Raw genomic sequence first — 25,085 nt, 5'->3', positions numbered from 1 at the left:
CAACCTTAGCTGACGTTTTTGACGCGCATAGCTGTTGTAATCATAGCTGCTTAAGGGCCATATGGCGATGCTTCTACTGGGTCTTTTAACTACTTGAAGTGGTTTGTCGAAACCTGTTAGTTACAGAATAACCTTATATTTCAAGATAATGCTAACAGAATCAGTTATGCGAAAATCATACACATTTTCTTTAAATAATCAAAAGCGAAAACAATAGACGAAAAAATAAATAATTATTATTATTATTCAACGGTTATGTAACTAGTTATTGAGTAATTTCCTGTGTTTTTCTTTCTTATGTGAATCAACTATCAATGCATTGATGAAAACTGACCATCAGCAAACCAAACAATCTGTGAAACGAGCTTGGAGCAGCAAAAATAGCGATACATTCCAGCTCAACTTGCCAGCCAGCAGCCCAGAAGCTAAATTCCGCTCGTTTATGGCAACATTTATCGAACAAGACGAGAACGAGCGAGAATGATAGACCCAACAATCAATCTACCATTCAGCAGAAGGTGACCGAAATTCGGGCCCTTTGCACAAACGAGGCCTCCCTGGGGGTGGTGCCAAATTCTGGTCTGCCCCTGTTTGAAAGTCTGTATTTTATCCGGCCGGTCTAGGCCCCATCGGTCGGTCTTGTTGCGATGTCAACTTTTCGAAGCGAAGCGGTCCAAAGTTATGTTATTCCGAGGGATTCCCGCTGGGATCCCGGAAAGCCCATGCCGACACCGGACGTTTTCCTAACGGCCACGATGGATTGTGACTGACGAGTTTTACGGCATCTTCAACCTACAGGAGGCACAATGTTGGGAGAATGTTTGGTTTCGTACGGTCCGTTTATTATCCATCCGGATACAGCCTTTGTAGCGTAAATCAGGTGAATTTTGTAGTGCTGGGTCTTGTTTCAAGATGATTTACGTGATTGTCAACTTTTGCTCTGAATATTCATTTACTGTCACAAAATGTAGGACTTTTGTAGTTCATCTTATCCCATTGGTCTGAGGGTGATATTCCAAATCAACTCAAAAAAGCTTTAAAATCACTTTTTTCATAGTTGGAGGACTTTCAAAGCTGAAGGTTTAATACAAAATTAATGTGAAATATCACACACGTTTTCAATTAACCGCATATCAAATTTAAAACCGATCCCCTGTTAATTGATGACAAGACTTAAACTGTTTCTCCTACATTTAAACAAGTTTAAACATTCCCAATTCCCTTCAGTGAACTTTATGTACTCATAAATGAATTTGAAAATTGCAGAAAGTTGGTATGTACGTTGTAAGAGACTTCACATAAAGGGCACAAAAGTGTTCAAAACGGAATTTATTAAGTCACAAAAAGTGCATTGAGGTGCTTTCGAAATCATATCATCGTTTCAAGTTTTAGTTTCATGAAATGAATTTGCGGCTTTATCGGTGAGGGTTAAAGAGTTGAAATGAAAGACGGATAGAAGAACAGAAGAAAATTCTAAGGTGGTGAAAAGAGCGAAGAGCATTTGAAATAGAAGCTTGACCACATGCTAAATTCTTTGTCCCGCATCAATTAACTGTATTGAAGAAGTAGTACCCAATAGAGAAGGCACTACATTTTTCGATACAGTTAATTATGGATGGTTCGACCGCCATGTGAGTGTGCACATGTGCCGAACGGAGTTTCAGTTAGAACAACTTCTAGGCATGGTCTTATGGTTACGTGTTCGATTCTCACCATAAAGGTCGGGATTCGATTCCCAAGCCGCGCAAGTTTTTTTTTCAATAATTAATTTGGTACTTGAGTGATCATTCTGATGCGATATTATGTAGGAAATGTCGGCAAGAAGCAATTGAGAAAATTGTGGAGTTTGGAATCCGGCGCGTGGCATCATGGCGGAACCATGTCTAAACAAGAGAAGGTGATATGAACCGATGCCAAGGGAGCAATTGAGATTGAGAGAGAATTGTTTGCTCATTTTACGATTTTTTGGAAGCTGAATTAAAAGGCCACTGGAAGCTGAATAGAAGACCAATGAGACTCATTTTTTATTCATATACCCATAGAAGAGGTTGAAAAAACCCCTTGTCTATTTAGCAACCGCACTACAGGCATAAAGACTCGAGCTCCTAAGCAAAATGATGCATAACCACTACATTCAAGCGAAACAATAAAAATATTTTATTGGATTTTCATTCTGCACAGCCCTTACTTCGGAAGTACCGATGACGACAAAGACTCAGGTCAGCCAGTAGGAGGAATTCATACCGACAATTGGAAGGTTCAGTGCGCACCAGCTGACCAACGAAAACGGCCTCAGACTTACCGATTTCACCGCCTCCAAACAAATGGCCGTACGTAGTACCTTTTTCCAGCATCGCCTCCCACACAAATACACCTGGAGATCACCGTACCAAACGCAATCACAGATCGACCACGTTTTGATCGACAGCCGGCACTTCTCGGATACCATCGACGTCAGATCCTGTCGAGGCGCCAACATCGAGTCAGACCATTACCTGGTGATGGTGAAGATGCGCCCACAACTCTCCGTAGTGAAAAACACACGAAACTGGCGCCCGCCTCGGTTAAATTTCGCACGACTGAAGCAACCTGAGTTCACGGCAGACTACGCGCAATCGGTCGAAGCAGCGCTGCCGGTAGAGGGCGAGCTTGACGAAGCCCCTCTCGAGGACTGTTGGGATACCATCAAGACAGCTATCAACAGTGCTGCGGAGAACGTCATCGGATATGTGGAGCGAACTCGACGGAACGGCTGGGTCGACGAGGAGTGAAGGAGGGTGATGGGCGAAGAGAATGCCACGCGGGCGGCAGTAGTGCAAAGAGGCACCCGTCGAAATGTGGAAAATTACCGACAGCGGAAGAGGCAGCGAGTCCGAATTTTCCAGGAGAAAAAGCGCCGTCTGAAGGAGGAGGAGCTGGAGGCTTTGTGCCGCAAGCCAAATTGTGCCGGGATATGGACGGAGGCATCCTGACGGACGGACAATCGTGAGGTGATCAAAAAGGTGGAAGCAGCACTTCGATGAACACCTGAACTGCGCACATGCAGGAGATCAAGACGATGGGGGAAGGTACATCGCAGGCGTAGCCAACGACGTAGAGGAGCCACTCCCAACGGTGAGTGAAGTTAAGGAAGCCATTCGCTAGGTGAATTGAAACAAGTCGGCTGGGAAGGATGGTATCGCAGCTGAACTCATTAAAATGGCCCGGACAAGTTGGCCGGTTGATAGTCCGAATCTGGGACATAGAACAGCTATCAGAGGAGTGGAAGGAGGTGGTTATATGCCCCATATACAAGAAGGGTGACAAATTGCACTGTGAGAACTACCGAGCCATCACTGTCCTCAATGCCGCCTTCAAAGTGTTGTCCCGAATCCTTTTCTGCCGCCTAACGCCACAAGCAAACAGATTCGTGGGAAGTCATCATGCCTGCTTCATGGAGGGACGGTCAACGACGGACCAGATATTCACATTACGGCAAATTCTCCAAAAATGCCGTGAACACCAAGTCCCTACGCATGATCTATTCATCGACTTCAAAGCCACATACGACACGATCGACCGTAACGAGCTATGGAAAATCATGGACGAGAACGGCTTTTCCGGGAAGCTGACCAGACTGATCAAGGCGACGATGGATGGAACGCAGTGCTGTGTGCGGATTTCGGGTGAATTGTCGAGTTCATTCGAATCGCGCAGGGGGCTTCGACAAGGTGATGGTCTATCCTGCATCAGTGGTCGGAAAATCGCTCAAGAAAAGCAATCAGGAATGGTTTCTAGCTAGAATGATGCTACCTCCGAGTGCTGTGATACGCACGTGGTAAAAGTACCCATTGAATATGTGTCGAAAATCAACACTAACTTGATACAAGAAGATATACCATGCCCCACCGGAGGCTACCGTTGCTATTCGTCACGTGGCTAATCGACGGTGATCGACATACTTGGTGATACATTTTGAACGTCGCTCCCTCAATCATTCCCGAACGTCTATCCTCGCATCATTGTTGATAATGCTCGTTATTGATAGACGATCATTAATGTTTCAAAAGGAAAAATCCGAATAAATACTAGGACCACATGTTCAAAAAAGCTGTAGCACATGCTGGACAGTTCATTGCGGTTACCTAGTCATAATTTTGTCCTTCTAGGCAAAACGAAAAATAAAAAATCATCTGATAGCCTACATAGATCGCTCAGAACTGATACATATCAGTTATGATCCTAAAGGTTGAAAGTCGTTCGTTAGGAGAAGGAAATCAGCATCGAGACGTTCGTTGCTGACAGTCTGCGTCCTTTTTTACCTCATCATGTATCGCAAAAGTGTTTCAAATACAGAAGCGTCGTTGTCATGCATGATTGTTTGTATGATTTGGTTGAAGAAGGAAAATTTGACTGCTTTGATTTTTTGGCTCTGAATGTAGTCAAGCATGGCTCAGTGAAAATGATTGATTTTCGGAAGCATGTCCTGCATGATGTTCAACGTGGCGCTAAAAGGTGTTATTCGACGAGCGGTGGGCGAAATGCGGGGCACGATTTTCAACAGTTCCAGTCAACTTATCTGCTTTGCCGATGACATTGATATAGTCGACAGATCATCTGCGGCGGTGGAGAAGATCTACCGCAAATTGAAACGCGAAGCAGGAAAGATTGTGTTGGTGATTAATACGTCCAAAACGAAGTACATGCTGGCCTGCGGATCCGAGACCGACTGAACCCGCTTGTCTAGCAATAACAAGGTCACAGTCGACGGCGACGAGCTGGAGATAGTCGAAGACTTTGTCTATCTCGGCTCACTGGTGACGGCAGACAATGACACCAGCCGTGAGATCCGCGGCAAATTATCAGCGGAAGTCGTGCCTACTATGGACTCCACAAGCAACTGCGGTCGAGCAGACTTAGCCCTCACACGAAGTGTAACCTGTATATGACGCTCATAAGACCGGTTGTTCTCTACAGGTACGAGACATGGATATTGCTCGAGGAGGACCTGCGTACACTCGGGGTATTCGAGTGACGAGTGTTAAGAACCATCTTTGGCGGCGTACAGGAGAACGGAGTGTGAAGGGGAAGGATGAACCACGAGCTCGCGCGACTCTACGGCGAACCCAGTATCCAGAAGGCCGGATACGCTAGGCAGGACATGTTGCGAGAATGCCGGACAACTGTCCTGCAAAACAGGTGTCTAAGGAAGGAGCCCAAGGAAGGTTTGATGATCTTTTTTTCGATTCAAGCCAGAATTTCAATTAATGATATAAGTTGTTTGGCTGATTCAATTTGATTGTATCTATATATATAAAAATGAATGTTTGTCTGTCTGTCTGTTCCCTATAGACTCGGAAACTACTGAACCGATCATCGTCAAAATTGGCATCTGAGGGTTTTTGAGGCCGGGGATGGTTTCTATAATAGTTAAAACCCCATCCGACTTAAGGAAGGGGGGGCTCTCATACAAAATTTGTAGTTTTTCGACACAAATTAAAGTCATGACATCCATTTTCTCGAGATTTTTTTTCCTCTGGGCGGTTTGTTTTTCGTCTCCATAGTCAAGGCGTCGCGCGCCAACGTCGCAACCATGGCATAGCATACTGATCAGTGGTAATATTTTGGCGCGTATTTCTCAACCAAGCATATTTTCAATGCAAGGGGTGGTGATATGAAGCCTTGATGTGATTTTTTTCTACTTGATTGATTCCTAGCTCATTTGTACAGCACATGGTTATGAACGACGCCTAGATGTGATCCAGATTAACATTTTAGTTCTGATGCGACACTTTGAGGATAATTGAAAAAAAAAATACTGAAAGTAAAGAATTTACATACTTTTTCCTTACATACCAATTCAAGTATGTACTTAACATGAAAAGTGTTTTTGTGTTACACGGCTGCATAAAAGAGACTTTTGATCCGCTGCTTTTTTGAAAAGTGAGACTTTAGAACTGATATTCAACTGAAGCAAAATTGTTATGAGAAATTTTTAGTATACCCTTAAAGTGTTAAAAACAATAATTCCTCCTGTCAACTTACACGGTGGGGCAAGGGCAAACGTCGAACTTTTAAGAAATTCATCTTCAAAATGATTCAATATGTTGGAAAGACCAGAAGGGGTATTCCGAATGTTGAAACTGAAGCGAATATTTAAATTCTTAAATTTTTTTGAAAATGCAGGTTATTTGCTCTGAACAGCATTCGTTAAAAGTGGAGTAAGAAACATAAAATTATACTGCTGGAATACTGCAGTTATATCAATGAAACTTGATAAAACAAACAAACAGATATACGTTTTAAATCCATTTTGAAGCCATTACTCTGACGCATCTGAAAATAAGCTTTGCATTTACACTTGCCCCAATATACGGGACAAATGTTAACTTAGAAATTTGTTTTTGCCAACATTTTTGAATATTTAACTTTTAAAAAGAAAATAAAAACGCGAAGAAATTATTTAGTGATGCAACTGATATTTTTTTGCTTTAATAAATTCATTAAAAATAGAAATTTGCACAGTATAAAATCGATAATTTTCATACCATGATAAGTGTTGTTTGGAAAAACTTCAAGCTATAATGTTTCATGTCCACGAGTTTCGCATATGGCGAAACATTTTTTTAACATAATTTTGGCGCAAAAAGGATAGATATTCAAACTGCTTCGAAGGGCGAGGATGATGAAAAAAGCTGTTTTAAAATGTTTGTCAAAAATCCTTTTCATCGTTTTTTTTTTCAAATTTCGATCGCTTATTTTTTTTACTCCAAAAAATACATCATCTAAAGCTATTCAGGGGCTGGAAGTGCTCATAATACAAAATTTTAGAAATATACTCAAAAAACTGTCCCGATTCACGATATTGATCGGTTTTCAAAATTCTATTTCCATAAAGTACAATATGCAATGAATTCCTATATGCGAATCTATTTCTTTCAATTAGAAATTTATGTAAACTCGAGCCAGGTAAATCAGCCTACCTTCTTCAAGCAGTGGGGGACAAAATTGGAAAAGATGGGGGAGCTCCCATGCAAATTTAAGATAAAGAGCTTTTCAAAGAAGGGACCATATTTTAAAAGAGGGTTTCTTGCGTACGGATATTTGCCATAACTCAAAAAAAGATGTGACAAATGTTTTTATGGAAGTTCGTAACTTCCCACTTTGGGAAAAAAAAGGTGGGAAATCCATAAATATTGACATTATTCGAGTCATTATGAAGCTTCAAAAACAGAGTACAAATTTCAGATCTTAAAAACAAGTTTAGAGATCAAGCTACAGTAAATAATATATACCATCTTTGAATTGCGATTCGGAACTCCAGCTGCAGCTCTCATTTCAAAGTTGTTGGTTTTAATCCATGATGAGGTTTGATTGAAAAAAAAAATGCTTACAAAAAACTAAATTTACAAATTTACAAATTACTTTTATTTTTGCAAGGTGTAGCAATGCACACCGGGTCAGCTAGTATACAATAAAAAAATCTAGGTTGTTGAAGTATTTCTCAAAATTGCGGGAACTTTATTGACACTCTGTAATCTGTAGTCTGTCAGAGTCTGTACATATCTTTGTACTACAAGATTTTTTGGTTAAACGAAAGAACAAAATAAAACAATTCAATTTAAGCAATTCAACAGGATAAAAATAGTTAAAATCGGTCTTGTGGTTTAATAAATATTTTCTGGATGTCGAAGCCTTCGAAGTATTAAATGAAACCTTTAAAAAACATTGATTTCCAAACAAATGTAGAATGACAAACTATTTTGTATAATTGAAAATCAATTCAAAATAAGAAAAAAAAATCTGCCTCCAACCTTGTGTGATTGACATTTGTTCATGGAACACTTCAAAGGCACGTCCTAGCCATGTATGTATAAAATAAAAAAAAAATATCCTATCAGCTTCGGTCCTTTTCTGGCCTCTTGAGCTACCTCTAAAGCAGGAGTCTAAATGACAAGAACTACACGTAACATGGGAGTTATGAGATTAAATTGGATTTACGAACATGAATCATCATCTGCCAGCCGCCTCCTAGAGAATGCATTTGGCACCTCATCTCGGAAAGGCATGCTCACTTTTGACCCCGACTGATACCAGCTGCCAACAATCCGGGAGGCAAAGTTTTACATCCGCATGGAATAACACCAGTAGTAATCCCTTGTTTATCAACATCATTTCAGGGAGATGCTAGGATAGGACCGAAAAAAATAACTGAAACATTTTCTAAAATTTAGCCACAGACCGGAGACTCGAGTGTTCCATATTTTTCAGGTTTCTTCTCCTGCGACCTACTTTAGCACGTTCTCAGACTTGATTACCACACTGTTCGTTACCCCGGTCCTGCAGCTTCCGAATAGGGTAAGTGAGCCTTATTTTGGCATGGTCCTTTTCTTGGCATGCCAACATGTCTTTTCATGTTTTTCAGGTCCAAATTAAGCTTAAAAATTTTGAATATATTTTTATTGCGAAGAGAATAATTTGTTTCAAATCTGTGCATATCGATTTTTTTGATTGTTAGTACTTTAATAAAGAAGTTAATTTTTTTGTATCTCCATCCGAGGAAATTATGTTGGAAAACACCGTATGAAAATCAGATGAACTCACCTTTCTAGTGCAACTGTTAAATTCACATGCGCTTTCAAACGCGGAAATTCATTTGAAAAATTTGCAATAAATACTCATGCTTACAGTTAAACTCGGCAAAAAATCAAAAAATACTAGAAAGACTGAAGAGTGAATATTTATTTAGGTTTTGAATAAAAATTTAAAACTTATTTTGTTCCTTTTCTTGGCATGCAATTTCAATCGAAATACACCACCAGTGTTGGAAGCTGGAAAAATACATGTTCATTAAAGAGGTATTTTTGGGCTGATGTTTTCCCTAAAACTTCATTTAAAACTACGCACAAATGTTTTCATACTAATTGGGTTGTATGATAAGACCGTTGCTATCAACTTAAGCTTCGAAATAAGTTGGAGAACATAAGTGATTCGACTAACTAAAAGTCATATCCAAGCATTTTAAATGCAAAAATCGCTATTTGGGAACCATGAATCGAAGGTACATTGCACAGCAAAAATTATTCGCTGTAAAATTACGGCAAATATCCTGTAACAAAAAGGAGCAGGACATTTACTGTAAAATTACAGGTCGAAAAAAAAATCACGTGACATTTATTTTTAAAGGTCCAATTTTTTTACAGGTTGAATCTGAATTGCAGGACTGTAATTTCAAATTGAATTAATTAAATGGGCATTAGGTTTTCGATTTTCATCTGAAGTAATAAATTAAGAAACAAAATATGTTATTAATTATTTTTTATTTCTCACATCGTTGCATTCATGAAACAATATTGAAATTTTCCCCTAACACAACGATGACTGCTGCAGTAGTTCTTACATAAATTCCTACCATGAACTTCTTCATTGTCGTCTTAAGATTAATCATCCTTTTTTCCATCACCGTCTTATTCCACATTCAGCACATAACAATCTTTAGCAAAAATTTTCAAGACATTGAATTGATTCAACGCTCTGCTATTATAGATGTATTACAATCAAATACAATTTGAGATTTTCGATAGCTTTCTTTCAAATTGTTATTCGATATTACATCACCACATAATAGAACTGGATATAGCTATCGACTTCCATTTCCATATATGAGATTTCTGCACTGAGGTAATCTACTGGAGGCTCTAATACAGAGTGATTGACACTTGACAGACCTCGACGAAATGTGTGAACAGATCGAACTAAAGAAACTTAAAGCTAATGGTTTTTGGTTCGGTCTATCTTCTCGAAATTTCATTTTAGACTTGTTTTGGTGATGATGGAATTTTCGAAATTGTAGTTTATCTAATAAGATTTTCACCAATTTCAGTAAACTGCACTCGGTGATCCAGAAAGAAGGCTTCTTGTAGATAACCCTGATGATCCATAGCTATAATTTCAAGGCATCTGGAGCCCAGAAACCAGCCATGGATATGGATAAACGATGGGTTCTATAATCGAAAGAAATGTTCGCATGAATAAGTGTTACAAATCCATCATCAAACTACATATGTAATAAAAGCTCTCGAAAGTCGACAAAAGTAATGAAATTATCAAAACACTATACTTACGCATATTTAATTTTCCTGAACAGAGGTACATGATTTTTTCGTTCATCTTCCTTTTCCTTGACCGTTTGCCCAAAATCTTTGTTCCTATTACCGTCATTTGAATTTAATTCATACCAGATTGTCACGATAATGTTACGGAACAGTATTTGCAACAGGGTCCAATGCCATCCAAGGGAAATAATTGGAACTAGAAAAAACAGAAGCTAAGTTTCTTTTTCTTTTTTTAAACATCAAGGTTAACTTACTGAAATCCATCCTCGGTATGATGCTACATCCATTTCTTCGGAATAACGTTGGAAATCCTCTGGCTCTGGTCGGCTTCGGAAACATCTTGAATGTATAGTGGAGACAATCCCAGGCTATGCAAATGCATTGACCGATACCAAAACAACGGAGCGGGAAAGACCAGTAATTGGGGCAAAATTTCACAAGCAAATCAGTTCTGGATCGCGTCAGAGTTTCCGAATAGCGCGGTCTCCTCAGGAGGAGCTTTTCAGGTAACGCACCGAAGTCAACGCACGCAATTCAATAGAACGGTAATTTGGCGACGTAATCACAAAACAAAAACGAAACAAGTTAACGGAATCAAAACAGAATTAAAATCACTTTCGATTATTTTGACGTTTCTCGTTTCGATACCCAGCTGGGATGCCAGTCACTTAGAAATTTTCTAATTTGAAATTGAAAATTCATAGACGACACGTAATTTAAAGACGCGTATTTTTTTTCGACCTGTAAAAATACGGCAAATGTCATGCTCCTTTTTGTTACAGAACCTTTGCTGTAAAATTCAATAAAATTCAAGAAAATTTCAGTCGAATTAGTTTAAAATTAAATGTTTTCTAAATTACAGGTTGTATTATTTTCTAGGCAGCTGTTTTCAATGACATGTAATAGTCAATATTTTTTTCTGTGTGGTATGCGTGCGAACAGCATTTGCATTGCAGTCTGCCGAGCAAAAGCCACGTGGTCTCCTACAGAACACAGTGGTTCAAAATATTGAGAAAAAAAACTAAGTTAAATTAAGCATCTCACAAGACTTAAGATGTTTTTCTTATCTAAAAATTGTTAGATCGATGGCAATTTATGACTTTAGTATATAAAAAACATAATTAATTGAGCTTTGGAATCGTTTTCTATTGCTTGGGAACCATATACCTACTCAGATTTAATTTTTTGGAATTTTGTTCTAATTTTTTTCATGGAAACAGAAGTTGGAAGTTCAGGAAAATATCGTTTGCTTTCCAATTATTCCTTAAAATATTTGATGAGAGTCGAATTAAAAAAACTGTCTTAGCAAGGTTTACATTCGAACATCTATTTGGCGTGTCAAACCACTGCGCAACACCCCGGGCATTCGAGATGGCTCTTGCTAGAAGCTCATAATCTCAGCTAGCAAATTCAAAAGGGCAAAATTTTTAAATACCATTCAAAAAAATTTTCAATTTCTTACTTTATAAAGCCAAACTCCACAATATGAAGACAGTTGTTTGGTGGTGAACATAACCCTATGTGTCGCAATCGCATTGTGGAATTTCTGGACTTTCGACTTTTTGAAATGAAAACTTATTTTGTGCTTCCCTTCACCCTTCCAACCAAATTCCATCAATGTTTTCAAAAGCAAGGTTGTTGTATGAGTGAAGCCCGGTGTTCCATCGTCGCATAGAACTTTACGCTCAGCTGACGTCATTCTGTCAGTGGCCTTATATTCAGAATAGCCAACGATTCTGTTAACTGTCAATTGAGCATTGTTGGTAAAGATCTATTGCACATTGCTGGTGGCCAAGAATCGGATAATCGAAACGGCAAACAATTGGTACGGCGGCCAAGTAATTGGAGCACCGCAGTGAATACTTTGCATGCATTTTGCTCACATTAATGAAAGTTGCATAGAGAAAACATATTTTTGTTGAACTCTAAGCAAGTTAGCAAGTAAATTCTTCAAAGGATGTTCTATGGCGCACTCAACAGGAAAGTTGGAATGTTGAAAAAAGAGTAAACCAAGCCTTAGGTGCCAAGGTCGGGTACATTTACCCTACATGCATGCAATGCTCCGATCTCACAGGTTGTTGAAAAAACGCAATTTGTGTGGCTAGCGCTGGATGCCTATAGTTTGGGGCAAACTTTTTGAAACCATTAATTAAAGTTACCTGATATGTTCGCCTCTAGATTTGGTCGTAAGTCAAAATCCGCACAAAATTTTTGTAGCTTGATTAAAAACGAAAACGGAATGCTAATCAAAAATATTACTAAACTAGCTCTTTTGAAGATTTAAACACTGTCACTTACATCTAAGAGTTTCTTATGAAAAAGCGTATAGTAGGTATTATATGTACATATGTAGGTTCTAGATTATTTGTATCAGCAATCTAGAACATTTTTTAAAGAATCTAAAGAAATCTGAATAGTTTTGAACGCGAGAGTTACTATTGTGCTGGCAGAACACTTTGTGTAATTTTGAGGAGCATAACACCCCCGTTCCGGTGGACAAAACTTTGGACCGGAAAGTCATGCGTGATTACGCCAGTAAGAAGGCAGGCTTAGTTCGGGATGTGGCCAAAAAAGTGGGATCCCCTCTCCGCAATGATAATCTTGTCAAGGTTAGATTGAGATCTTATATCATTAGTCAGTATTCATCAGTTTTCCCGTAATCCGCAGCATTTGATTGCGGAGTACTTCCTTGGAGACGAGCCCATTGTAGGGAATATAGTAGGAATAAATATATCTGATGGAATGAATAAACGAAACATGAACAGCTAGAAGATTGGCAACACTTGTTCATGAGAGAGTAAGCTCCTTTCAATGTACTCGGAAATTTTGAGAGCGTTCATTTGAATCAGAGAGGACAAACTGGGTAGAGTTTTGGTTTAAGAGAGTTGACAGATTAAACAGGAGTGTAGAAAGCGTCAGTTTACAGACTAATTTCATGAACGAAGGTTCCGTACGCGATTGATGTGAAAACGGATTTCGCCAAATTGATTCGGTCGGTTTCGACACCCATCACACCGGTGGACCATATAAACGATCTGGGCGTGTGCTGGAGAATCTCCAGTATATTGGAATAAAGATTAAGTTGATCGGAATGTGAATTTCGGGTGATATTGATCCGAAAAGCTTTGTAATGTTAAACTGACAGCTTTGAGATACTTACTGAATGTCTGCTAAGCTCTTAAGATCTATAAAAACACACTGCAACATGATGTATACATAAATCGTCAAACTTCACTTTCATTCATGTTTTTGATTTTCTTTAAAGTTAATGTCAAAACTCCTGAGAGTCCTGATAGTTTTGGCAGATTAAGCAACCCAGGATAGTGTAATGTATGAATATGTGTATAGTTCAAGTACCTCTGTACATCTTACAAGCTTATATTCAAATGGAAGCTCATTCTGCATTCGGGGGTACTAAACTTACCCCACACTGTGACTGATTTGCAGCTTTTGGTACACATTTTTAAAATGCAAACTTATTAAATTTTAAACCGGACACAAAATAAATTTATTTAGTGCCTGAACACGATCCAGTGATGAAACTCATAAACTGTAAGTGTTTTATATGGTTGAATAGGCAAATTTTCTTAAGATTATCCTATTTTTCTGAAGATTACACTAAATAAATTTTGTTGCTCTTTGAGTGACTCTTTTTTTACAACTTTCAAAACACAGAAAAAATCAAAAATACATTATCAACAATACACTTTCAGCTATCTTTGTGCAAACTTTTAAGAAAAAATACCCAATAAGTGATTTTCTACAGCGTTTGCAAAGTGATGCAATTTGACGTGGAACTCCTTTGCTTACCTTCATTTTTTTTAAATGATTCCAACGAAATCATTGAAATTTATCGGTCTTACCTGAAAAGATAGTAAAAATCTACAATTAATTTTGTAATTCATATGTTTACTGTTTAGTTGGATAACTTTTTTACTAACACTTCCATCTATTCTTATGTTTATAATTTTCTTTACGTGATTTTTCCCTTTAAAAAGTGACTCGACACTTTTAGTTGTATTTCCAAGCCGAATTTGTCAAGACATACTTTTTTTGTGTGGAAATCATCAATTTTGACAGATACTATTTAAAAATAGAATTAGACGAAAAAAACATTTTCTAGGACGTTGGAGGCTGATTCACGACAACTAGACAATCTCATAACTTTAATAGTTAAGATTTCTTAGTCTCAAGTTAAATGACAATTCCAAGCAACCAAAGTCACATATTTACTTGAGTGAATGCATTGAAAGTTATATAGTGGCTGACAAAGAGAATAAACTGCCCAATTCCCTTTAGTGAACTTTATGTACTCATTAATGAACTTGAAAGTTGCAAAAGTTTTTTATATGTACGTTGTATGTGACTTATTTTGCCTTATTCCCACGAGTGAACAATATGTACTCATTAATGCACTTGAAAGTTGCAAAAGTGATTCATTCGTACGTTGTACGGGACTTAAGTCACATAAAGGGCACAAAAATGCTCAAAGCGGGACGGGGTTCGATCCTCAAGCCAGGAATTTTTTTTTCAATAAGTAGTTTGGTACTTGAGTGACCATTCTGATGCAATGTAGGAAATGGAGCAATTAAGCAATTTTTCGAGTTTGAAATCCGGCGCGTGGCATTATGGCGGCACCATGTACAGAACATAGTAAATAATGAAGAGAAGGTGATATGAACCGATGCTAAGGGTGCAGATGATATAAAGAGATCTTTTGTTCATTTTACAATTTTTTGGAAGCTGAAATGAAAGGTCGTTGGAAACTGAATAGAAGATAACTAAGACTTGTTTTGGAACTTGAAAGAATAAATTTAAACTTAAATTTTGAGCTGCATAGAACGTACTTCATATCGATGATGGGTAAATGTTTTTGTACTTGTTTTATGGGACTTTTGGTTGCTTGGGATGTTATGAAAAATGTCTAAATGACTATTAATATTGATGCTTTGTATGATTTTCCAATGCAGTTTCTAAAAATTATATCACAGATTATCGTCACAAGCTTTTTGGGTTGGATCCAAGCATGGAAAAAATCGGATCGAAGTACATTCAATCTGCAATCCGAGGTGAACTCATTCAATTCTAACTGCCAATCGAAGCAATCGGGAAAGGAAAAAGTTAACACACCACAATGAACACTTACGATTGCAATCCCGAATGAATGAACTTTTAATAAGTTCGGGTGAACGAAACGAAGCCCGAAACATTCGCCGCGTTCAATTGGATCGTTTTTTATTTTCACCACGACGTTCGCAAATGATTGTCGAAACACAATCGCCAAACGATTGTAAGATTGCATTCGCGAATGTTTCCGTAACCGGTAAAGGATTGCGCCATCAGGTGTTTGTTTTTTCGGCTAATTTTGTGCGTGTTTTAACCCCCGCGCTCGCTGATGGTTTGTTTTCTCATGATGTTATTTTAATTTATGTTCGAGTAGGAACATTCAACATATAATTAGTAAAAGTGTGGATTATTGCACATTGCGTAGAAAACTAAACTGACAGTGGGGGGGTTTGAAAATAGAAGGCAAGGACGTCGGCCTGGTGTCGATCAAAGCCGTCGATATTGTTTCAGTCGAATAAACGTCGTCTTAGCTGCTGATTTTCCGGTGCGGAATTCGCTTTTATGTCCCAATGGGATACGAACGCGAAACATACGCACGTATTAGGCTTAGCATTTTTATAGTTATTTTAATTAACAATAAAAATTTAAAAAAAATTCGAGCCAATACCTCACAATTTTTTATTTACTTCCGAAAACCAATTCGAACAAAACAAAACGCCTTCAAGTAGGCAAGCACGTAATCGCCCAGATGTAGGCAGATATTTGAGTGCTATGTCGGCTTACAATATTTATGTGTGGGATTTTATAACTTTTATGTGACGCATATAAAAGTAATAATTATGTATTCTGTATTCTTGCAATCTCAACATAATTAAATGATTATTTGGCAATTTTGGTTAAAAAAAATGTCCCAGTAGCCAAAAGCTAAATCCCTAGGCTTCGTAAACAAGAGTGGACATTTTCAAACTCCCCTTTGTCAGTTTAGTTATCTACGCAATGTGCAAAAGTGCTGAATGTTCTTATTCGAACATAAATTATAATAAAATCATGAGAAAACAAACCGTCAGCGAGCGCGGGGGCTAAAACACGCACAAAATTAGCCGAAAAACAAGCACCTGATGGTGCAATCCTTTACCGGTTACAGAAACATTCGCGAATGCAATCGTGCAATCGTTTGGCGATTGTGTTTCAACAATCATTTGCGAATCAATTCACCCAACGAACGTCGTGGTGAAAATAAAAAACGATCCAGTTAACTGCGGCGAACGTTTCGGCCATCGGTTCGTTCACCCGAACGTATTTAAAAGTTCATTCATTCGGATTGCCAATCCGACCAATCAGCGGTCGTCTGTTCACGCTCGCATCGCCGATGCTATCATCGTGAACGGAGCGGTGATTGAGAATCATTAGCGTGCATGCTGGTGAACGAATTTTTCCACCCTTGGTTGGATCACAGAATCACATATATTATTTATAGGAGCCTTAGTCATGTTGATGAGAAATCCAAAATTTATTTTGTCCCGATCAAACCCAATTTTCTGCAAAAGAAGAAATTGATATTTGTTCCAGCCTAACTGTGAAATAAAAAGTAAAATGGCCAAAATCAGTCAATGGACTCTTTAACATTCGATTTTGTTAGATTTTTACCTAAGGCTAGTCCCCAGAATAAATTATCAAGTCGTTTCCTCTTCCTTACAAATTTCACTATTTTTTCGCTACACAAGAGTTCTTGTTATTCATCTAAAAATTCAAAAATCCTTCTTATTTTTGGTGCATATAAACATGGGGGTACATTCTGTCTAAAAAAGGAAAAAGACAGCGAGTTGCTATTTTTTCCAAAAAGATGTGATAAACACAAGCGCCCCCTCCCCCCCCCCCCCCCTTCTCCAATAAATTTGCAATCAATTTAAAATGTATTTTCACTGTTCATCTAGTCGCTGTTTCCAAGTGGAAGTCAAGTCAAATGTTCATTAAATCGAAACTAGATCTTGGCACACATATTACTTCTTCTGAAGGTAGGTGCCATTTTCCCAAAACATGTTAGTTCTGGATCCAAAATATATTTGTTAATTGAGGAATTCCAAATTAACGCTTTCTTTTCATCCGAAGATACCTTACTGTAGGGATGAGATGAAGAATATACAGAAAATAAATCAAATTTAATTAGGAATAAAATAAAATAATAGTTGTATTCGGCAACACTGTAGATGAATAAAATAAAATAAATTTGTATGACAACATTTGCTATTTTGGCAGCACTTGACAAACAAACAAAACAAATTCAGTCATTGATCTATTCTTGCGAGCGACAGACGTGTTTAAGTGAATCTCAGAACTGAGATTCATAAAATCACCACACTTACATGTATGAGTTAATCTAAAAAGGTGTCGAAATTTTGTCCATTATCCATATTTTTGTGTAAGTGTTTCGTCTCCAACCGAAATTATTTGAAAGATTTTATTGGATTACCGCAATCAATCAGAGACCAAATTGTTCTTGCGTCTAGCACAGAGAAAGTTTAGTGAGATCAGAAGAAGTTTCTCACAAGTGATCTTTAGCTGAAATTGTATCTGCCACGTTCACGGGAAAGGTAAGTATAAAGGTTGCTTTACAGTATCGTTTGCAAATTTAAGCTTCAACGTCCATTCGGAGTCAATCAAATGTTTAAAACATTTTATAATGTAAGAGATGTGATGAAGGATATGTCGTGTCGTTATTTTATGGTGTTTTTACGATTCTTACAAAACTCAATTCAGAGATTAACTCAGAGACGTCGCTCACAAAAATAGATGAATGAATGACCTTGATTGGTTTTGCCATCGATTTTTTTTTTTAATTCATGCACCTTCAGTGCTGCCTAATATAACTAAGTATTATTTTATTTACTTTAAAAAATGTTTTATTTATTTTCTGTATATCATTCATCACATCTCTACAAATTTTAGCCGCACTAACATCGACCCATCATGTATTGTATGGCCCAGACGCTCCTGGTTAAAGAAAATGGTAAAAGAAATTAAACAAAGACTGGCAGAGATACTGAAATGAAAGACAGCCTTTTCTCGGGTAGCTTTTAATATGTCTGTTTAGATACAAGGTGCCTTTCTAGTACCGGCAGGATATTCCATTAGCACCAAATTTGTAACTTTGTTTATGAGTTGTTTGTGGTTTTTCTCTGTTCTCCGACTCTGTGTATAAATGTTGACGCGTACCGGCAATCTAGTGATGGAAAGATCATGTGAATGCAGATGAAATATGGGTCAGAAACCGTAAATTTTGAACTAGACAGGTACATACATGTACATACCTACCAAGGGGTGAATGTATCTTTAAATTTGTTGTTAAACAAAATTTTGCGACATTACAACTTTTTTTTTTCAAAAAAACCAAGCTGCAATTTAAAAATGAAACCCCAATATGCTGATTGCTGAAGCTGAATTAATCCTCATTGTGATAAAGAACGATTATTTTGCGTTTTTTATTTGAAATCCGAAAACTTGTCGTTGCCTACACAAAGGCGTGAAATGATCTTGGCACCAACCAATCTCAGCAGAACAATGTAGCTGGGAAAGTTTTTAGTGTACTCATGAGTCATCCAACCTTATTTTGAATTTGACAGCTATCTGACAGTTCAAATGGACACTCAACTCTCAAATTGTTTTAGAAGTGTTTTTCATTTGTATGTTATACAAGAAAGATGAACTGGACATATGGTCAGAGATACCGGTCCATAATACATCAGCAGACCAGGGGTGCCAGGTGGTTTCATCAAAAATCAGGACAACGCGAAGTTAAAAATCAGGATTTTTCAGGACACCTCTTGATTCATAAAATAATAAAGATTTCTGCTTAGATTGCATAAATAAAGGCGCAATGCAGGTGCTGTAAACGCCTTGATTTATGCAACATCAGTACGCAGCGTGTTGGCTGGCCGGTAGTTCATATCGCAAAACATCATATGAATATCATCTGAACCGAAAATTACCATGTGTTAAATGAGTTTAACTATTTTCTAATCTATTTATTCGATTTTCTCATAGTTTAACTACAAATTCGATCAAATTTAAGAAGTTTTTATGAAAATCAGGACAAATCAGGACATTTTAAGGATAAATTTAAAAAATCAGGACAATTCGAGAGTTTTTGAAAAATCAGGACGGTCTCTCGAAAATCAGGACAAATCCTGATAAATCAGGACACCTGGCACCTCTGCAGCAGACCCCTGCTGAAACCAGAAAGAAGAAGAAAAAGAAGAAAGATGAACTGTCTTCGAATATTGTTCATCTGGTCAATTATTGTCTGCAGATGTGAGCGAAGCTTCAACACTGTTGAGCATAGTGCCGACCATGTTTCTATCAGGTCCCGAAAAAAGGTAGGAAAATTATATACCGTAAACTACATCATGCAACACTTTTCATTTTCAATGGCTTCTAAAATCTTAATGCTTACAGACAATCATACCTCTTGTACACAGGGTGTCGACTCATATCTGGTAATAAAATTCCCTGATTTTCCCTGATTTTCCAGTCGTTTTTCCAGAAAGTTCCAGGTTTGAAAAACAACCTGAGGAAGCAACTTAAAGTAATAAAAAATATATTTCTCCCGAAAATAAACGCACAGAAAGCTTTGAGTCGAGAATAATAATTTATAACGATAACTTTAATGGAAGTATTATTTGTGATAATTAACATTTTAAGATAAGTCAGCCAGTTCGGATCCACTTGAAGAAATTCTTTCGAATTCAGCATAACAATTTTCACTTGCAAGCTATCAGCTTTCTTCTGTGCGTCTTCCAAACTTTTCCTCCGTTTCACCTCATTGTGTTTAAATCTAGGATAAGTTAGTTTAATCTCTGTAAATAATTTGAAGCATCTGCAAAGATTATTAAATAAATAAATAAATAGAATTACGCTTATTTTTAAATTTACAAAAACATGCGATTTTCACCCTACTAAGAAAATGGGGTAAGTTGCAACAAACTCTGTAATTAATGAAAAATCAAATGAAATCGTTTGAAAATAAATAGTTTTATATACATTTGTGATGTCATAACGCATAAAGCACCAATTTGAGTAATTTTTGGTTTTGTTGTAAATTTTTTGGTGTAAATTTTTCTGTCAAAAATGTTTTTAAAAAAAGAGTGTCAATCTGCTGCATACATTTAGGGGTCAAACATACTACCAAATATTCCATTATCTTAAATCATGTTAGTAAATCTTAGGATGCATGAAATTTTAATGTTTACAAACGCATAATGCAAAACAATATCCCAGCATATGGAAACGCGATTTATGAGATGCAGTTCTGATTTGCATTTTGTTGCATTTTGCCCCAGACAGGTAACTGAATTTTAAAAATATTTATTTAAAAATAAATTGGAGATTGTCCGAAAAATATTTATACACCAACAGTGTTGGTATAGGATAATGAAAGCTATATAAAGTTTGTAGGTGAATTCATTAAGCCAATCCGTCATACTAGGTAAAGTTTTTTACGGCATCAAAAATGTAAAAATTGGTACATCTGCTCGATTTTTTAAATTTTTTGTGAGAATCAATAACTTTTAAAAACTATCTCACGATGTTAAAAACTATGTCTTCATCAGTTTGTTATCATTCAATGGTAACTTTATTACAGTATATTGAAATAAAATTGAATGAGTGTTGTGTTATATAAATGTTGCATCTAACCCTGCTTTTGCATGATGCCCCGTTTGACGGTACTTATATTTATTTAAATACTAACTGATCCGGTGTCCTGTGGAGCACTCATCCGAAAAGGAAACTTTAAATTTACCTGGATTTTCACGTAGACACTCATTACGTGAATTTTTCTATGATTTACGTGAATCACTTAAAAGCTAACACAAATTCATTTGATCTGTACGTGAAAATCACATAGCCCTTTGTTGTCAAAACTAAGACACATTTAATTTACGTGAAAATCCAGTGATCCGCCAAGTACAAAGGCGTTTGGTGCATTCTATGTGATATTCACGTAACTCAGAAAAGAATTTTCACGTAGCATCTATGTGGATGAAAACAGTTTTCAATATGTCGCCGGATCCAACAGTTGGTGCTGGATCTGGAAGATAGATAAATTCTGGGGCATCCAAACGCTGATTTTTCGTAAGTCCATAGTAATTATTTCATTGTGTCTTTGTTGTTTTATTCTTTTACTATTTACACAGGATTCGGATACGGGGTCGATAGGACGGCCAGCAACGCGGCTCATCCGCAAAATGTCATTTCATCGACGATGTTTTAGTGATTATGTGAAGTGTATATGTGTAGTTAAAGTGTTAAAGTAGAAATAAGAAGTATGTGCTTCGTGTTATAAAATTAAATCGACATAATAAAACTCCCTGCAAAATTAAAACATTTTTTTTATTTAATAGGCGAAATAAAACATCCACTACGTTCATATCAATATGAAATCTACGTGAATTTCATGTAACAGAACGAATTGTTTCTACGTACGCTTCAAGTGGAACTCACATGGAAATTACGTGAATTCTGCTCGCTACGCGGGCTCTGTTTGCTACCTGAAATTCACGTAGATTCCACATGATTTTCAGGGTGGCAAAAATCCATGTACATTTTCACGTAGCGGTCATGTGAATAGTTTTTTCGGTGAGGGGTTTGAATGTATATTAGTAGAGATGTACCGAATATTCGGTCGGCCGAATATTCGGCGCCAAATACCGCCGAAAAACCGTTAAGCCGAATATTCGGCTCACCGAATAGTTGAGCTAAGTATTCGGCCGAATACGCCAAATAGGCCGAATATTTCTACAGAATTGTAAAATTTTTCAAATGACTTAGGATAAATTATAAAATTTTCAAAAGAAATGCTGTAAAAGCTACAAAATCATTAAAAACTTATGGTTTCCGCAAAACATCTAAAATGTATCCGCGAATCTTTCACTGTAGATCGTACAGGAGAATGCTGACAAGTATCGCTTTATACTTTGATTGTAGTATATTCCAGATTTTCTGGATATATTCAAGCTTGCCCATAAATCCAGTAAAGATTTTAGATAAGTCAATTCTGGCTGGGATGTCCAGATATTGTTTAAAACTTCCCGAATTTTGTCAGATTATTTGCTAAAAATCAAATAAAAAACTCAAATTTCTCTTTAAAATCTTCTAGGTTTTGTGTTCAACAAAAATTTTTCAAAAATTTCAAAATAAACGTAAATTTTGCCTTTGTAAATATTTTTCTTTTCAAAAATCGTCCTGAATGCCACACCGTGTGGATCCGTGGGGTTGAAAGTATGGTATGCTTTAAGTTAAAAATCATCTTTCTTTTCAACAATTATTTTGAAGAAATCTTGCTCAAATTCGACATTCATCTAATTCTATATCAAAGAACGAATTCAAATAGCTTGTACTTGTTTCGACATGTTTTGTCCCAGATTTCACAGGAACGCAATCTATTTAGGGATAAACGCCCTAGAAGCGACTAGTCATCTGATGTCTTTTCAGTTATTGGTGACATTTTGAAAATCAGAAAGACTTCTACTTAAAAAATATCTCATAATATATCATTCGATAATATCATCTGGTTGAAAATAATTGACTAACAAACATGAGGGGCATTAATATGGAAGAAATTAAAAGCATTGAAATAATAGCTGAAGTTTTTTTCATTTAAAACTCAATAGAATATTCGACCGAATATTCCGCCGAATATTCGTTTTGCCGAATAGTTGAAAAGGTCAATATTCGGTATTCGGCCGTTCGCCGAATACCACTATTCGGTACATCTCTATATATTAGAAACCATTCCCGGCCATGAAAATTGAGATATACCATATTTCATGTTGATAGGTTCAGTACACCCAAAATTCAGCCTCTGTGCCAATGGCGTGTAGTCAATTACATAGCATCATTGGTACAAGAAGATAACGCGACCGGTGCTGATTCGATTTGCTCCCACCGGCATTAACCTCCCAAGTTAACCGAATTGCGTATGTCTGAAAGAAACAAAATAAAAACGTTCTCACCTCCCTCCCTATCGCATCACAAGACGAAGAAGGATAGAAATAAATACCGGCTAACACCAGGCAGCCAGCGAACCGAGCACTGCGTGTGAATGTAGCAAAAGCAACAACAAAAACATCCTTCTACTTCTTCTAATTCAATCCCTTCAATCCACCGGCAAACAACCACGGCCAAGCTGTGCGTGTGTATGCAGTAAAAGCAACAAAAAAAACATTGCTTCAATTCAATCCATGGGCAAACAACCACGGCTAAGCTGTGCGTGTGTATGTAGCAAAAGCAACAACAGAAACATTGCTTCAATTCACCGGCAAACAACTAGCGGCCAAGCTGCCCGGCTTTAGCAGCTGTGTATATGTAGCGTGTGTATGTAATAGCAGGCAGTAAGCAAAGCACAGTTCTCATTCAATGGGTTTCCCGTTCCTTCACTCCCGTTCCCTTTCCCGTTTCCATCACGAGACAAAGGAATGCATTGAAAGGAAGCCAAACGCCGGGAAGCCGCCGTTGTGCGTTTTTTTTCTGTGATTGATCGGTGGCAGAAAGCCTATGACAAATATCCCTCGTCCTTCATGAAGCTCAAATAGCACACTGGTTAGGATGTCGGACTCGCAAGACGATATAATTGGTGGTTTGAGTTCGACTCTCCCTACGGGCGCTGTAGTTTATATTTTTATTTTCTTGTTTCTGGGATGAATTATCCAATAGGAAGGAAATCCCATAAAATGTTTTTCTTGTTTTGCTTGAATGTAGTGGTCATGCATCATATTGGTTGGGAGCCGAGTCCTTATGCCAGTTACGGTTTTTCAAACATATCATCTTCGGCACAGTGCACATTTCAGCGCATTATCGGCACAGAGATTTGCTAAATAGGCATTGGATTTTTGCAACCTCTTCTATGGGTGTAGTTTCCGAAAATTGCTCAGATTGTGTCATATTTTTATTAATTTTGTATGGGAGCCTCCGCTTTTTGGATTCGAAGGGTTTTTATTTTAAAGTGTTATAGAAACCATTCCCGGTCTTGAACATGGCTACATGCAAAATTTCACGTTAATCGCCTCAGTAGCTTTTCAAAAAGGTTCAAATTGCGTCAATTTTTTTTTAAATTTTGTATGGGAGCCACCCTTTTTTGGATTCGGAAGGATTAGAGAGTATTGAAGATTTCCATCAAATTTTACGTTGATCGGTTCAGAATTTTTCTAAAATTGTTCAAAATGTGTCCTTTTTTATGAATTTTGTGTGGGAGCTCCCCTTCCTTTAAGTCGGAGCGATTTGAAAGTATTTCAAAAACTACCTCGGACCCCAAAAACTCTAACATACCAAATTTTCTATTGATCGGTTCAGTAGTTGTTGAGTTAATATGGAACAGACAAACATTCATTTATTCATATTTATTTTGTTTGAACACTACAATTCTCCACTTAATTTTCTTTTTATTTCAGCTGGCGGTTTCGAGCTAGTTCCGAAAACAGCGGCCAGCGGCAATTGAACTGAGGTAAGTTTTTAGTGGTGAATGAGTATAAAATGGCGGCGTAACGCGTTGTTTTTTTTGTGATCTGCACCTGTAAAGTTAACGTTTTTGACGGAGAAGTTTTGAAAGTCGTAACCACGGCAAGATAGACTTATAATGTTTGTTTTCATTTGTCATATTTGCTGTTTTTGTCGTTCTTCATAATTTTTTCTTGTTTTTTGTTCTTTTTTTTTGAGTCTTTTGTTTAAATTTGTTTTTTAACTTTTTGAATTTTTCATCTTTTTGTCATCTTTGAGTACCTACTTTACAATTTTTTAAAAAAACTTTTGTTTTTATTGTTGCATTTTATCACCATTTCAGAACATAAAAACGTATTGGTCCTATTATAACAAAAACTTAAAGGTAATGTTGATTCTAAAAACCGTTCCGTGTTGCCAAAATCGAATGTTGTC

At 37.2% G+C, this 25,085-nt stretch overlaps 1 protein-coding gene and 1 long non-coding RNA gene across 4 annotated transcripts in view; both read right to left on the bottom strand.

Annotated features, from left to right (window-relative positions):
• LOC129740259 (dopamine receptor 1) overlaps positions 1 to 25,085 on the bottom strand; it is a 708,993-nt gene that overhangs the window by 593,771 nt on the left and 90,137 nt on the right. The gene's annotated exons all lie outside the window — the stretch shown is intronic.
• LOC129740263 (uncharacterized) lies at positions 9,392 to 10,704 on the bottom strand. The gene is made up of 3 exons (XR_008736178.1): positions 10,349 to 10,704; positions 10,104 to 10,290; positions 9,392 to 9,983 (listed from the first exon to the last, which is right to left on the bottom strand). It is a non-coding gene; the product is annotated as an uncharacterized LOC129740263 (long non-coding RNA).

Source organism: Uranotaenia lowii, chromosome 1 (genome assembly GCF_029784155.1).
Source record: "Uranotaenia lowii strain MFRU-FL chromosome 1, ASM2978415v1, whole genome shotgun sequence".
In the NCBI taxonomy this organism is placed as follows: Eukaryota; Metazoa; Arthropoda; class Insecta; order Diptera; family Culicidae; genus Uranotaenia; species Uranotaenia lowii.
Note: the sequence above shows the minus strand (reverse complement) of the source record. Positions and strands in the feature narration are given on the sequence as shown.